We start from the raw sequence: 13,564 nt of genomic DNA, 5'->3' as shown, positions 1-13,564 counted from the left end.
CAACTGTAACGCAGCAATAGAACATAAATCGAAGTGCATAGATGTGGTGGCAGCTGCAGAGAACTACTTGGGAGTATGAGATTTTACTGGAGAGTTACAAGGTGTTTTGAAGGATAATATCCAGTCCTCCCAGGCTGTTGGCCTGGTGTAAGATCAGAGGGCCAAAGTTGCGGGATAATGAGGTTTTAATGGGTGTAGGGTCAGTGGTGTAAAGTACTTAAGTAGTATTTTACTGGGTGACTTCCAACGTTTTACTTTAGTCATTTTCTATTAAGATATCTTTTACTCAAGTATGACGATTAGGTATTTTTTCCACCCCTGTGCAGCACTAGTTAGTTGGTTTTTCCCAAAGCGTAATGAATTCAGACGACAGAGTAGTAGGCTGATACACAGCCAATACAGTACTTAGCTGCATGCATCTATAACAATTGTATGCGGACCGCCATAATACCAAAGAAGACCACTTCCTTCACCACAGCTTTGAGTCTGCTGCGTGAAGCGGAAGAAGTATGAATGCACCGACTACTGCGGAGGTTGCATTGCTGTAAATGCTGCATGGCCACTGCAGACGTCGGATTGAACATACATCGGGTTTTACTGGTTCGTTGCACGGATAGCGCAGCGGTAATCCGTCTTGTATTTGCAAGGCTAGCTTGTATGTATAGCTTGTAATTTGTCTGGTATTTTTTAGGCTACACTTACTGGGCCTCAGACAATTAACTATCTGGACTTTCGAAGGAGACGTTGTTCCAACAGACTCTCGGGTAGAGTTAGACGAACAGACAACAGGATTATTGGTGGATAGGGTGTTGAACGTGTTATTGACTAATAGATAATGTAAAATATTATCCAGGATCTTCCTGATGTAAGATTAGCCTTACATCAGACATTTGTCACAATTTAAGTCGAGTTGTGATATTTAAAATTACGTTTGATTGCTCTGGTCTAGCTGTTCTTCATATGCATGCTATGACAAAGAATAACTAGTGTACATACTTGGACAGTTTAGCCTTACATTTACTGTCATTTTTTTTTTTTTTTGAAGAAGAAGAAGAAGAAAGAATAGCTTCGACGATGGATCGGGTACGTTTGGTTTACTTTTATTAACAGAAAATGTATTGGCCTAGTTTATCTTCGATCTTCCATATCATTCATTCCATTTGAACAGCTGGACAAAAACAACGATGGTAATAAACACTTGGGATATTTTGTCCTTCAGCAAAGTGCCCTACTAGCCTAAAGCCCTCAGATTGATACAAGACAATGCGCAACGAGCAGGTCAAGTCAGAACCATGGAGAAATAAGCCAAAATGTTGTTTTTACATGGAAGCCAATCCAGAAACCTATGCCATTACAACCTATATGTTGTGATTGTGTTGTTTGATGCTGTTAGTTCATATGCCTTGACACAGCCGATACAAGAAGGCAGAGACCGAGGGCACAAAATATTTTGCCTGTAATTTACTTGCCTATTTAAATAAAATAAAAATCGGACTTGTAAACAAATATTGATTTAGAGTTACCTCAAGTCGCAAAGAAAACAGGGGCTGCCTCCACTATTTAAGCACCATTTCAACTTCAACATCATCTAATCACCAATACCTAGTCTACTAAATTGACAACTAAAAGATACCAACAGCGATTTAGTCCGATCAACCTAAGCTAAATATGTCTATCCATTGCACTGATATCTGTGTGTGAGTGCAAGTAGAACAAAAACATGTTCACGCACCCAATTTGTAGAGAAACGCTAATGCCATCCTCCTCTTTCATGTTCGCTGAACGGTCTATGACTGTCACGCTTGTATTTTTTGTTGTCCTAGGCTACCTGGCTAGAATGTTTGCTCGCCTAGCTTAATTTCCATGCATAGTCAAGGATGCGCCAGGCCAGCTAGTTAATAACCCATTTTCGAAATGATTAATCTTCCTGAGAAGTAACTCAGATGCGCATCTCGCTATGCACTGGTAAAACATTTCATTGGGACAATTATTATTTTATATGTTGTGTTATATTCCATTATATTATAGTCGTGGGTTTTCAGTATTTCCTGTGCCTATTTAGCTGAAATTCTTTCATAGGATTAAAACAGCACCATAGCTTCCATAAAGTGACCATAGGACTTAAACATTTAACTTTGTAACTGCAACCGGTTTTATTACATGTTACGTGCACATTTCAGTCCACTAAGAACCAACGATGTGCGACCTTTTTGTAGCTTTTCTGATATGGCTCATTTCTTTTCAGGCAAATCTCAGAGTTCTATCTGAACGGGTCAGCAACTTGGAAACTGTACAGCTGCTATATAAACTTAGTTTGTTTGTCCAAAGTCCAGCAGCTAGCCTCTGTAGCTAGCTTGTTTACAACAGTCAGCTGAAAGAAAGCAAGCTAGCTAGTTTAGCCTCGTGATTTCGGAAATGTAGCTGTTTACTTTGTGCATATAGCCTACATAATATCGCTGAATCTACGTTTAAACTCAGAATATGCTATTCTGTTCTTTGGAATGTTTTCCGTTTCCTAATGTTTCTTAATTCCTGCCTACAGATGTATTAGACTTTTTAAAATGTAGACAACATGCATCATTGTTGGATTCTTATTGTATAGGCCTATCTCAAGTCCCGGCTGTGTGTTAACTTAATTTAAACTATTAACTTAATAAATAACTTACTCAATAAATGAATAATTTTGAAGAACCTGGTCCTTCTCCCACCAGTTGTGTAGCTACCAGTCCCAGGGGTCCCCTCAAGGAGGTATAGTCACAGACATCTGTAGGGTACATTGCTTTATAAAATAAGCAACAACCGCCTAGACCAATTTCAGGATTTAATTTAATCATATAAATTGACCATATTGTATAGCGTTAATGTTTTATAGGGCTAAATAATGGTAGGCTAACATCAAACCCATGGCCCTCACGCTAGATCTCCTTCTGCCTACATAATATGTTAAGGAATTCCTAGTTATCTTTCCTTCCTCCGTTACTGTGCACTTATTCACTTCCCTTCACTGATTGGAAATTAAATGACTGGTATAAAACATATCGTGGATACACCCACTAGCCATGACTCCAATCTAATTGTTTCTCTTTGGTACAATTTTCACAACTCTAAGCACAAAAATCTGTTTCAAGCTTAAAAATATTTTCCTGTCATTTGTTTTTAAACTGCTAAAAACTGAACTACGAAACCAGAATTATATAGTGTGTAGTTTACGTTGTTTTTTTTTTGTACTAAAATAAATTAGTTTATTCCATTCATTATCTGAATGTTGTTGATACACTGTAAGCTGTTGATTTTTAGATGAGGATGCTGTTACAGTAACAAGTCACATAAAGTGGATCTTGAGCAATGTTGCATGGGGCAGAAATTGCACCAGGTTACACTACCTTTTTACTGTAGGTTTCTACTACATGTTACAATACCCTATATCTGATGGTTTTGTCTATGTATGTACTGTATAAGAATACTGAAACTATGAGACTAACATTTTCTCAGCATGCTCCAAGTGGGATAACTAGCAGCAGTAGTTCTGGTGTTTAGGTTTTTCATCACTGGTTATTTGAACATGATTTAGCAGGTGTTACCATCTTTCACATTTCGAGAGAGACTGGGGAGCTCTTCATTCCGGTTCTGCTCCTCGTTCTAGCATCTCCTAATCTCTCCCAATATGTATGAACCCAGAACTTAATCGAGTGACTGACCAATTACGTGACACTTAAATTCTGTGTTAACCATCATTAACTCAGGGTGAAAGATGTGTTCAACTCCACTGAATGTTGAATCAAAGGTTCTGAACATCAGACTGGATATTACAAAAATATATACCACTTCCATTTGAAAAATTGGCAGACGTGATTGAGAAACTGTACATATGTGTAAAGTAGTGAACGATGACACACTTCAGGAGAATGGTGCATCCTTATAATACCTCCTGTCAATCAGAGATTTAGACTAAAGTAATCAAACGTTTGGTCTAATGATATTCTATGTACAATACTTCCTGTGTTCACCAGGACAGAGCTAGCCCGTCCCCCTCCACCCTGCCAGAGTCCCCGGGTTGCAACTCTTCCGGTAGCGCTTTACTGCTGGGTCTGAAGAGGGTGTCGGTGCGGCTGGTCGACTGCAGGAAAACACCAGGGCAGAGTGGAGCTGTGAGAGAAGGACACGAGGAGGGAGATTTGATTTCATCAAGTAAGAACAATGGGGTGTGTGGATTAGACTACAATCTGATTCTGCAACTTCTGTTGATTTGATAAAAAAATATACACTCAGTTACTAGTTTATTAGGTCACCCATCTAGTACTGGGTCGGACCCTCCTTTGCCTCCAGAACAGCCTGAATTCTTTGGTGCATTGATTCTACAAGGTGTCAAACGTACCCCAGGGATGTTGGTCCATTCTAACGCGATGGCATTACGCAGTTGCTGCAGATTGGACGGCTACACATTCATGCTGCCAACAGCCCGTTCCATCTCGTCCCAAAGATACTCTATTGGGTTTGCTCAGCAACAATGTTCAGATATGTTGTAGCGTTCAATCAATGCTCAATTGGTATCAAGGGACCTAAAGTGTGCCTGGAAAACATTCTCCACACCAGATCACCGCCTGTACCGTTGACACCAGGCTGGATGGGTCAATGGACTCACCGCCACATGACCCACTGTATGTAGGAGCGATCAATTTTTGTGAAAGGGGGGGTGGACCGAATAAACTGTCCGCTGAGTGTATGTTGCTATATTATATGTTTATGGACCCATATTTCCAAAACCTACTTACTCAATGTCTTTTGTTTCAAAGGGGACTCCCATAACCATCGCTCTTTCAATGGAAGGTACTTATCATCTGGGGAGCCTCAACAACATCATGTTGCTGAAGAGGCAGAGAAGTGTCTCTCCAGATCAGATCACCTCAAGATACACCAGCAGAGAAATACAGTGAAGAAACCTCACCACTGTTACTCTGACTTTGGGAAGAATTTTACTAGACTGAGGTCCTTAATTCACCAGCAGATTCACACTGGAGAGAAACCGTACTGCTGCTCTCAGTGTGGGAGGGGTTTTACTGCATCTAATGCCTTAAAATATCATCTGAAAATTCATACAGGGGAGAGGCCTTACCCCTGCCTTGATTGTGGGAAAAGCTTTGCTAATTCAGGAGGCCTGACCATACACAAGCGTTTACACACTGGAGAGAAACCTTACAGCTGTGAACAGTGTAGGAAGAGATTCAATCAGTCAGGCCACCTGACTACACACCAGCGAACACACACTGGAGAGAGGCCTTATAGCTGTGATCAATGTGGGAAGAGATTCAATCAGTCAGGAGAGCTGACTACACACCAGCGAACACACACTGGCCAGAGGCCTTATAGCTGTGATCAATGTGGGAAGAGATTCAATCAGTCAGGAGAGCTGACTACACACAAGCTAACACACACTGGAGAGAGACCTTACGTCTGTCTATGTGGAAAAGGCTTTGCTCGAGCTTCCACCCTGACTAGACACCAGCGAACACACACTGGAGAGAAACCTTATAGCTGTGATCAGTGTGGAAAGAGCTTTTCTCAAACTTTCTCCCTGACTAAACACAAGCTAACACACACTGGAGAGAAAGAAGCCTTATATCTGTGATCAGTGTGGGAAGCGTTTCAGTCAGTTATGGACCCTTTATTCACACCAGTGAACACACACTGGAGAAGGAACCTTATGTCTGTCTAGGTGGGAAGAGCTTTGTTTATTTAGGGCCAATGAGAGAGAAAAACCCACCAGAAAACAAAAACATGCTGTATTTCATCTCCCTCCCTTCCAGCACCGGTTTCAGACCCATAAATAAAGGATCAATAGAAAACATCTAGTGAACAGTCATATCCATCTCCCATTCTTAAACAGTTGCCTTAGTCTGATCACCATGGTAACCTCTGTGCAGCAGAATATGCAGCTCTGATCTAGGATCAGGTCTCCACTGTGTCTATGTAATATCACACATTGATCTAAATGGATAAATGTTATCACATAAAATGTTATAGTGAATTTGTGTGTGTGGGGGGGGGGGGGGGGTGTTGATAATTGTATCTTTCATACACATGATACTATTATGTCTTCATGTAGAATAATGTTTCAACAATAGGTGTATATTCATTTTTAAATAAATTATCTTCTAAACAAGAACTTATCACTTTCATTTTTTAAATGTATATCTACGTTCATTAAAATGATCCTAAAACTAATCAATGAGGCATTGAATAATAATATTCATGAGGTCAAGGAAAGAACTATGCATGCTGTCTTGTAACAATAGTTCATGTAATAAAACCAGTAAATGTAATATCTTCTTGCTAGCTTTCCTGATACTGGCTAGACATTCCAAAGCATATCAATGTAATTAGCCAGCTGTTATCTGGCTTTGTGATTTGTTCCTTTTTGAGCTTGTTAGGTATTAGTAAGGAGGGGATTATCTGGGTGACTAACTGGTGTCTGTTGGGGGTGTGTATCAGTGGAGGCTCCTCCGTAGGAAGGGGAGGACCATCCTCAGTGATTCTTCAGAAACATTTACATTGTAAAACATTGAAGTTATCCTTTTTAGATGAAACTATACTAAATATAATCACGTTACAAAGTAATTGATTAAAACATCTCCGCATGTGTATTTCCCACCGTGACGCATGGAGGAGGAGGTGTTATGGTGTGGGGGTGCTTTGCTGGTGACACTTATTTATTTATTTAGAATTCAAGGCACACTTAACCAGCATGGCTACCACCGCATTCTGCAGCGGTATGCCATCCCATCTGGTTTGGGCTTAGTGGGACGATCATTTGTTTTTCAACAGGACAATGACCCAACAAACCTCCAGGCTGTGTAAGGGCTATTTTACCAAAAAGGAGAGTGATGGAGTGCTGCATCAGATGATTTGGCCTCCACAATCCCCAGGCCTCAACCAAATTGAGATGGTTTGGGATGAGTCGGACCGCAGAGTGAAGATAAATTATAGATAATACGTATCGGTGCTCATCAGCCATTGGACATAAACATTACACAACAAGTTGGAAAAAGCTAATTCAACAATGAGTGGTTTGAAAGGAATCAGTGTATAACTGCAAGCATTGCAAAGCAATCACTAGCCAACTATTCAGTGGAGAGGGTGTGTGGTCCAAGTCTGGTCTCTTTTCCAAGCTTAAAAGGATAAACATACAACATCGTGGGCCAGAAACTGTTGAATATATTGGCCATGCTGTCAATCCAGCAGGACTTCTGCCGCGTTTAAAACAACTGGAAACTGAACTGGGAAATGTCAGACTTCAATGAGTTCAAGACAACTGGGAACTCAGAAAAACGCAAGCTCCGACCGGGAAAATACGTGTTGAATGGTCATCCACCTCGGAATTCCAAGTCAGAAACTCTGGCCTCTTTTTCTAGAGTTCCGATCTGAAGATCACTGACGTCAAGATACAACCTTGTTTTTTCCCCAGTTTTCAGTTGACTTGAAAGTATCATAAATCCAGAGGAAGACAGACTTTGATGACACAATTTGCCCATGCCACCTTCCTGTTCAAGTGAGCATAGCACAAAGTGAGTCCAAAAATGTATTGTATGCTGCTGCATAAATGATAATATAATATGCTCAGCAACAATATGCCAGGGAGATATGTATACTGTAGCTAAGAAAGTAATACTAAATGTATGTTGTGTAGTAAGCTGTTAGTAGCCCATGTACTTTACCCTAATAATTTTATCCCTTACACCCTCATAACTTAGCCTACTGTTCTGACATGTAGCCTATAGCCTGTTTTCAGAGAAATATCATCAAATATTGTAAAAGCTTTCATTGTCTGCTTATATGCCCCCTTTATTTATCCTATGATTCTGACTTGGTGTACAGGGATAATACTGTAAGAACGGCGCATGTTCTGAATTCTGTTCCTGTTCATTTTAGAAGTGCTAAACAAATAGTTATGTTGACTACGCCCATGTTTACGTTGACTACTACTATGTTGCTCATTGTCTTAATCAAAATTTGATTGCCTCTTATCCGCTCATCGTTCCCCATCATTCCCCTTGGGTTTCTGTACAGGTCTTTGACATCAGCTGATGTAAGAAGGGATTAATAAATACATTTGATTGATTATGCCATAGTTTGTACATCTCAATTGTCAGTAGAAACCACATTTGTTAAAGCAAGTCAGCCATATCAGCCTTTTTTTTTAAGGAGGTAAATGAGGCTGAATTAAATGTTTCGCTGCCAGACAAGGCTCTGCTGATAGCCAGGTGTAGCATGACAATGATTCACTCCATGGTGCTGAAAAGAAAGCTCTTCTGCTGGGACAGCTTTGTGTAGGCCTTAATAGTTTGTGGGAACCGGTTGTCACTGTTATAGTGCAACTAATGTATTGTTTAGTGTTGTGTTGTTGCCTTGCTGGCATTCATCCCCCTCAAAAAAATGTATGCTTTGCCCCACCAAGATGTACATGCTAAAATGGCCATTGTGTATGGCCACTGCAGAAGTCTGATTGAACATAAATCGGACTTTACTGGTTCACTGCACGGATCGCTCATCGGTAATCAGTATGTTATTTACGAGGCTACTCTTACTGGGCCTCAGCCAATAACCACAGCTGGACTCTGGAAGAGAACGTTGTCAGAGAGGAAGAGGCAAAGTGAGAGGCCCAACTCAAGGGAAAATCTGTCTCCCTCCAGCAGGTGGTGTTTGTCAGTTTTTTTCACCCACCAAGCAAGGAGTTTTTGTATGGAGGTCAATGAGAGAGTTGAATTTGGTCATCAAAAACGAATGGCTTATTTGATTGAAGTTTCTTAGCCTGCACTCACAGGACTGCTACAAGCTTTTGGCAGGTCGCTTTTGCGTCTTCCATTAAGGACCACTATAAGCGCTAGAAAGCCATCTAGCCATCACCTAATTTGAAAGACGATAGCAAGGAATTTCTCTAATCTCAAATTCAGCCTGCCACCTTCCAGCAAACCACAGCCAGGCGGAGGCTGCAAGCTATTTATGTTGTTTCTATAAATACCTTAGATTTGTTTTGATTTTAATTTGATGTAACTTGCAAATGTAAAAACAATACAACCACACATGGACATAATGCATTTGCAATCATTGAGGATGACACAAAAGACGTGATACAAAAAATGTAAAGTTGAAATAGATTCATGATATATTGATCATGCCAATTTGTTTTGACATGAATTTAACATACTATATATCATTGAGGCAATACAGCAGTTATATCCTAACAATAAATGACTCCCTAAACCGCCTCACCCACTTGAAGAGAGGTGTTGATGACTATGTACAGTAGGTGGCGGCACCTTTTAAACACCACAGAAGAAGCCGGAAAGCATCAACAGGAAGTACTTTGTTACCATCCTCTATCTAGTTTTCAAACCAAACACATTTCCACAGGATTTGCAGGATGTTTCTAATGTAAGATTAGTCTAAATGAGACGTTCATTTGTCACAATTTAAATCGAGTTTTATATTTAAAAAGGTGTGTTCTAGCTTTTCTTTATCTGAACGCTGTGACAAAGAAAGTAACTGTATCGTAACGTTACTCTTACTGTCATGTTTATATTTGAAGAAACGTTAAAGAAAGAATACAGTTGCTTCCATGATGGATCGGGTAAGTTTGGTTGACTTATGAACAATCTGTTTTCTGTGGTGTATGAAATGTCAAGGCCTATTTTTCATAATCTTTGATCTTCCATGTCCATTCGTTCCATTTGAACAGCTGGACAAAATAAACAATGGTGGTAATAAACACTTGGGATATTTTGTCCTTCAGCAGCATACTAGCCTAAAGCACACAGATTGATACAAGGCAATGCGCAACGAGCAGGTAAAGTCAAAATCATTGAGAAATAATGAGGACAAAGCTACAACTTGCAGTAGTGGTGCGTGGGTAAAAGCGTCAACCAAGCCAGAAAAATAGCCATATTACAACCTGTGTTGTGATAATTGCGTTGTTTGTTATATAACCTGTTAGTTCATAAGCCTTGACACAGCTGAGACAAGAAGACAGTGGCAGAATACATTCAACCACACCTTTGTTAAAATCATAAAACCGGAGAGCAACATCTGTCCTGTTAAGTTCACAGTTACAACCTACAGAATGATCAAGCAAGTTAATGTTTCCAACGTTTTCGGACTACTAAACAACAATTGATTTAGTTACCGCAAGTCGCAAAGAAAACAGGCCCTGCATCCACTATTCAAACACAATTTCAACTTCAACATCATCTTATCACCTATGCTTACATTACTACAACTAAAATATTTAAAAAGAAACAAGGGGTGCAACTTTCACTGGGGACAAGGGACATCCCTACATTCTGAATTAGCATTTTTTTTGTCCCCCCCTCCACTTCTAAATGTTGCACCCCTGCCAAAAACGATTTAGTTAGATACACTTAGGCTAAATATGATGCGTCTATCCATGGTACTGATTTCTGTGTGTGCATTGCGAGTAGAAAAAAACATGTTGACTCAGCTTAACTTGTGGAGAAATGCCGTCCTCATCTTTCATGTTCCCTGAACGGTCTATGAGTCAGTCATACAGGACACACTTTTAGTTTGTCTTTGGATTCCTTGCTAAGATAAAAATGTTCATCACACAAATTATTTTGTTTTATATTCCATTATATTGTAGTCGTGAGTTGTTCAGTATTTTCTGCGCCGATTTGGTAAAAAGCTTCCATAAAGTGACCATTGGACTTAAATGTTTGTTTGACTACCTTTTGTAGATGCAACAGTTTTTATTACATTTATAATGCATCTCTCTCGCATGCACATTTCTGTCCATTAATACTTTTTTGTAGCATTTCTGGCAATGCCAACTAAGTTTCAGACAAATCTAACTAACTTATCTATAGTTCTATCTAACCTGGTCAGCAACTTGGATGCTTGGCAACAATACAGTTGCTATTCGCTAAAGTTAGCCTCTGTAGCTAGCTATCTAACGAAAAGGCAAATAAATGTAGCTATCTGTAATTGTTGATGGAAGGTTTGTTACACAAATAACTAAAGCCATTAGCTTGCTAGCAGACAACAGCTGAACATCGACAGAAAAGCTAGCTAACGATAGCAAGTTCACGTCCAAATGCCGTTCGTAGCTATGTTTTGTGGCAAAATGTACATCCGTTTTTTTTAAATGCCACACTGCTACCTTAGAATGCATGCAATGCAATGGACTTCTGCAACGCTAGCTACTCCATAGTCCAAGCTACGGTAAACGCTAGCTAGCTACTCCATAGTCCAAGCTACGGTAAACGCTAGCTAGCTACTCCATAGTCCAAGCTACGGTAAACGCTAGCTAGCTACTCCATAGTCCAAGCTATGGTAAACGCTAGCTAGCTACTCCATAGTCCAAGCTACGGTAAACGCTAGCCATATTTCACTGTCAGACAGGACACAACTCAATCTTGCTGAGAAAACAAATCAAATCAGATTTTATTGGTCGCATACACATACTTAGCAGATCTTATTGCAGGTGTAGCGAAATGCTTGTGTTCCTAGTTCCAACAGTGCCGTAATATCTAATAATCCACAACAATAATGTTACATACATCTAAAAGTAAAAAAATGGATTTAAGAAATATATAAATATTAGTCCAGAGTATAAATACAGTACATTCATAAGTATGTGGACACCCCTTCAAATTATTGGATTTGGCTATTTCAGCCACACCTGTTGCTGACAGGTGTATAAAAATGAGCACACCGCCATGCAATCTCCATAGACAAACATTGGCAGTAGAATGGCCTTACTGAAGACCTCAGTGACTTTCAACGTGGAACCACCACCTTTCCTACAAGTCAGTTTGTCAAATATCTGCCCTGCTAGAGCTTCCCCGGTCAACTGTAAGTGCTGTTATTGTGAAGTGGAAAAGTCTAGGAGCAACAATGGCTCAATCGACGACTACGCCACACAAGCTCACAGAACGGGAACGCCGAGTACTGAAGTGCGTAACGCGTTAAAATCATCTGTCCTCGGTTGCAACACTCCCTACCGAGTTCCAAACGGCCTCTGAACGCAATGTCGGCACAACTGTTCGTCAGGAGTTTCATGAAATGGGTTTCCATAGCTGAGCAGCCGCACACAAGCCTAAGATCACCTTGAGCCAGTCGCGGTTCGAGCTTGTATGGCTCCCTGGGCGAGCCATACAAAGCTTTCAGCTTTGAAAGCTCCTCTGCTTCAGCTACGGTCACTGGAAGAGTAAGACAAATTCTGAGGTCTGGGGTCTCCGGCGCCGGTCCACAGTCCGGTTCTACAAAGGCGGAGGGATCAGCGTAAAGAGGGGGGGCTGCATCCAGAACCGGAGCCACCACCAAGGGTAGATGCCCACCCGGACCCTCCCCTATAGGTTCAGGTTTGCGGCCGGGAGTCCCAAACTTTTTTGGGGGGGTACTGTCATGCCCTGACCTTAAATATAAAGAAAACAGAGATATCTTGGTTAGGTCAGGGCGTGACTAGGGTGGGTACACTAGTTTTTGTATTGTTTAGGGTTTTTTGTAGGTCTAGGTGATTGGTATGTCTATGGTGGCCTGATATGGTTCCCAATCAGAGGCAGCTGTTTATCGTTGTCTCAGATTGGGGAATCATATTTAGGTAGCCATTTCCCTTTGGTGTTTGTGGGATCTTGTTCTATGTTTAGTTGCCTGTCTGCCCTATTCGTATAGCTTCACGTTTCGTTCGATTGTTTGTTGTTTTGTTAGTTGAGTTTCAGTTATTAAATATTACGTGGAACTCTACTCATGCTGCGTCTTGGTCTCATCTTTATGACGAACGTCACAAGTCCTGAGTTTCCCAAATTCATTTTCTTCTTAGAACAGAGTTTGCAGCAGAAATGGCTGTTGTTGTTTTTTCAGAATACACCAGACAACTTCTAGGGATTTTTTTCACCACTCACCAAGGTCTTCCTGAAATACTGGTGGTGGCAACTTCTTCCTTCACTCTCATTCCTTGGGGAAACAAAGTTAGGTGGTACCTCACTTGGTCCTGTGCAAACTAGTTGTGTCTGAATTCTGTCAGTCAGCAGGTGTAACAGTATAATTTTAGACCGTCCCCTCGCCCATACCTGGGCGCGAACTAGGGACCTTCTGCACACATCAACAGTCACCCTCGAAGCATCGTTACCCATCGCTCCACAAAAGCCGCGGCCCTTGCAGAGCAAGGGGAACTACTACTTCAAGGTCTCAGAGCAAGTGACGTCACTGATTGAAACGCTATTTAGCGCCCACGCTAACTAAGCTAGCCGTTTCACATCTGTTACACTCACCCCCCTTTTGACCTTCCTCCTTTTTCCGCAGCAACCAGTAATCCGGGTCAACAGCATCAATGTAACAGTATAAGTTTAAACCGTCCCCTCGCCCATACCCGGGCGCGAACCAGGGACCTTCTGCACACATCAACAGTCACCCTCGAAGCATCGTTACCCATCGCTCCACAAAAGCCGCGGCCCTTGCAGAGCAAGGGGAACTACTACTTCAAGGTCTCAGAGCAAGTGACGTCACTGATTGAAACGCTATTTAGCGCCCACGCTAACTAAGCTAGCCGTTTCAC

The 13,564-nt window shown here is 41.1% G+C and overlaps 1 pseudogene; it reads left to right on the top strand.

Moving 5' to 3' along the window:
- The first annotated feature begins 1,058 nt into the window (after positions 1–1,058).
- LOC139399459 (zinc finger protein 723-like) lies at positions 1,059–5,973 on the top strand (annotated as a pseudogene).
- The last annotated feature ends 7,591 nt before the right edge of the window (positions 5,974–13,564 follow it).

The sequence above is a fragment of the Oncorhynchus clarkii genome, unplaced genomic scaffold (assembly GCF_045791955.1).
Source record: "Oncorhynchus clarkii lewisi isolate Uvic-CL-2024 unplaced genomic scaffold, UVic_Ocla_1.0 unplaced_contig_13458_pilon_pilon, whole genome shotgun sequence".
NCBI classification, from domain to species: Eukaryota; Metazoa; Chordata; class Actinopteri; order Salmoniformes; family Salmonidae; genus Oncorhynchus; species Oncorhynchus clarkii.
The sequence above is the reverse complement of the archived record's forward strand: the minus strand, read 5'-3'. Positions and strand labels throughout refer to the sequence as shown.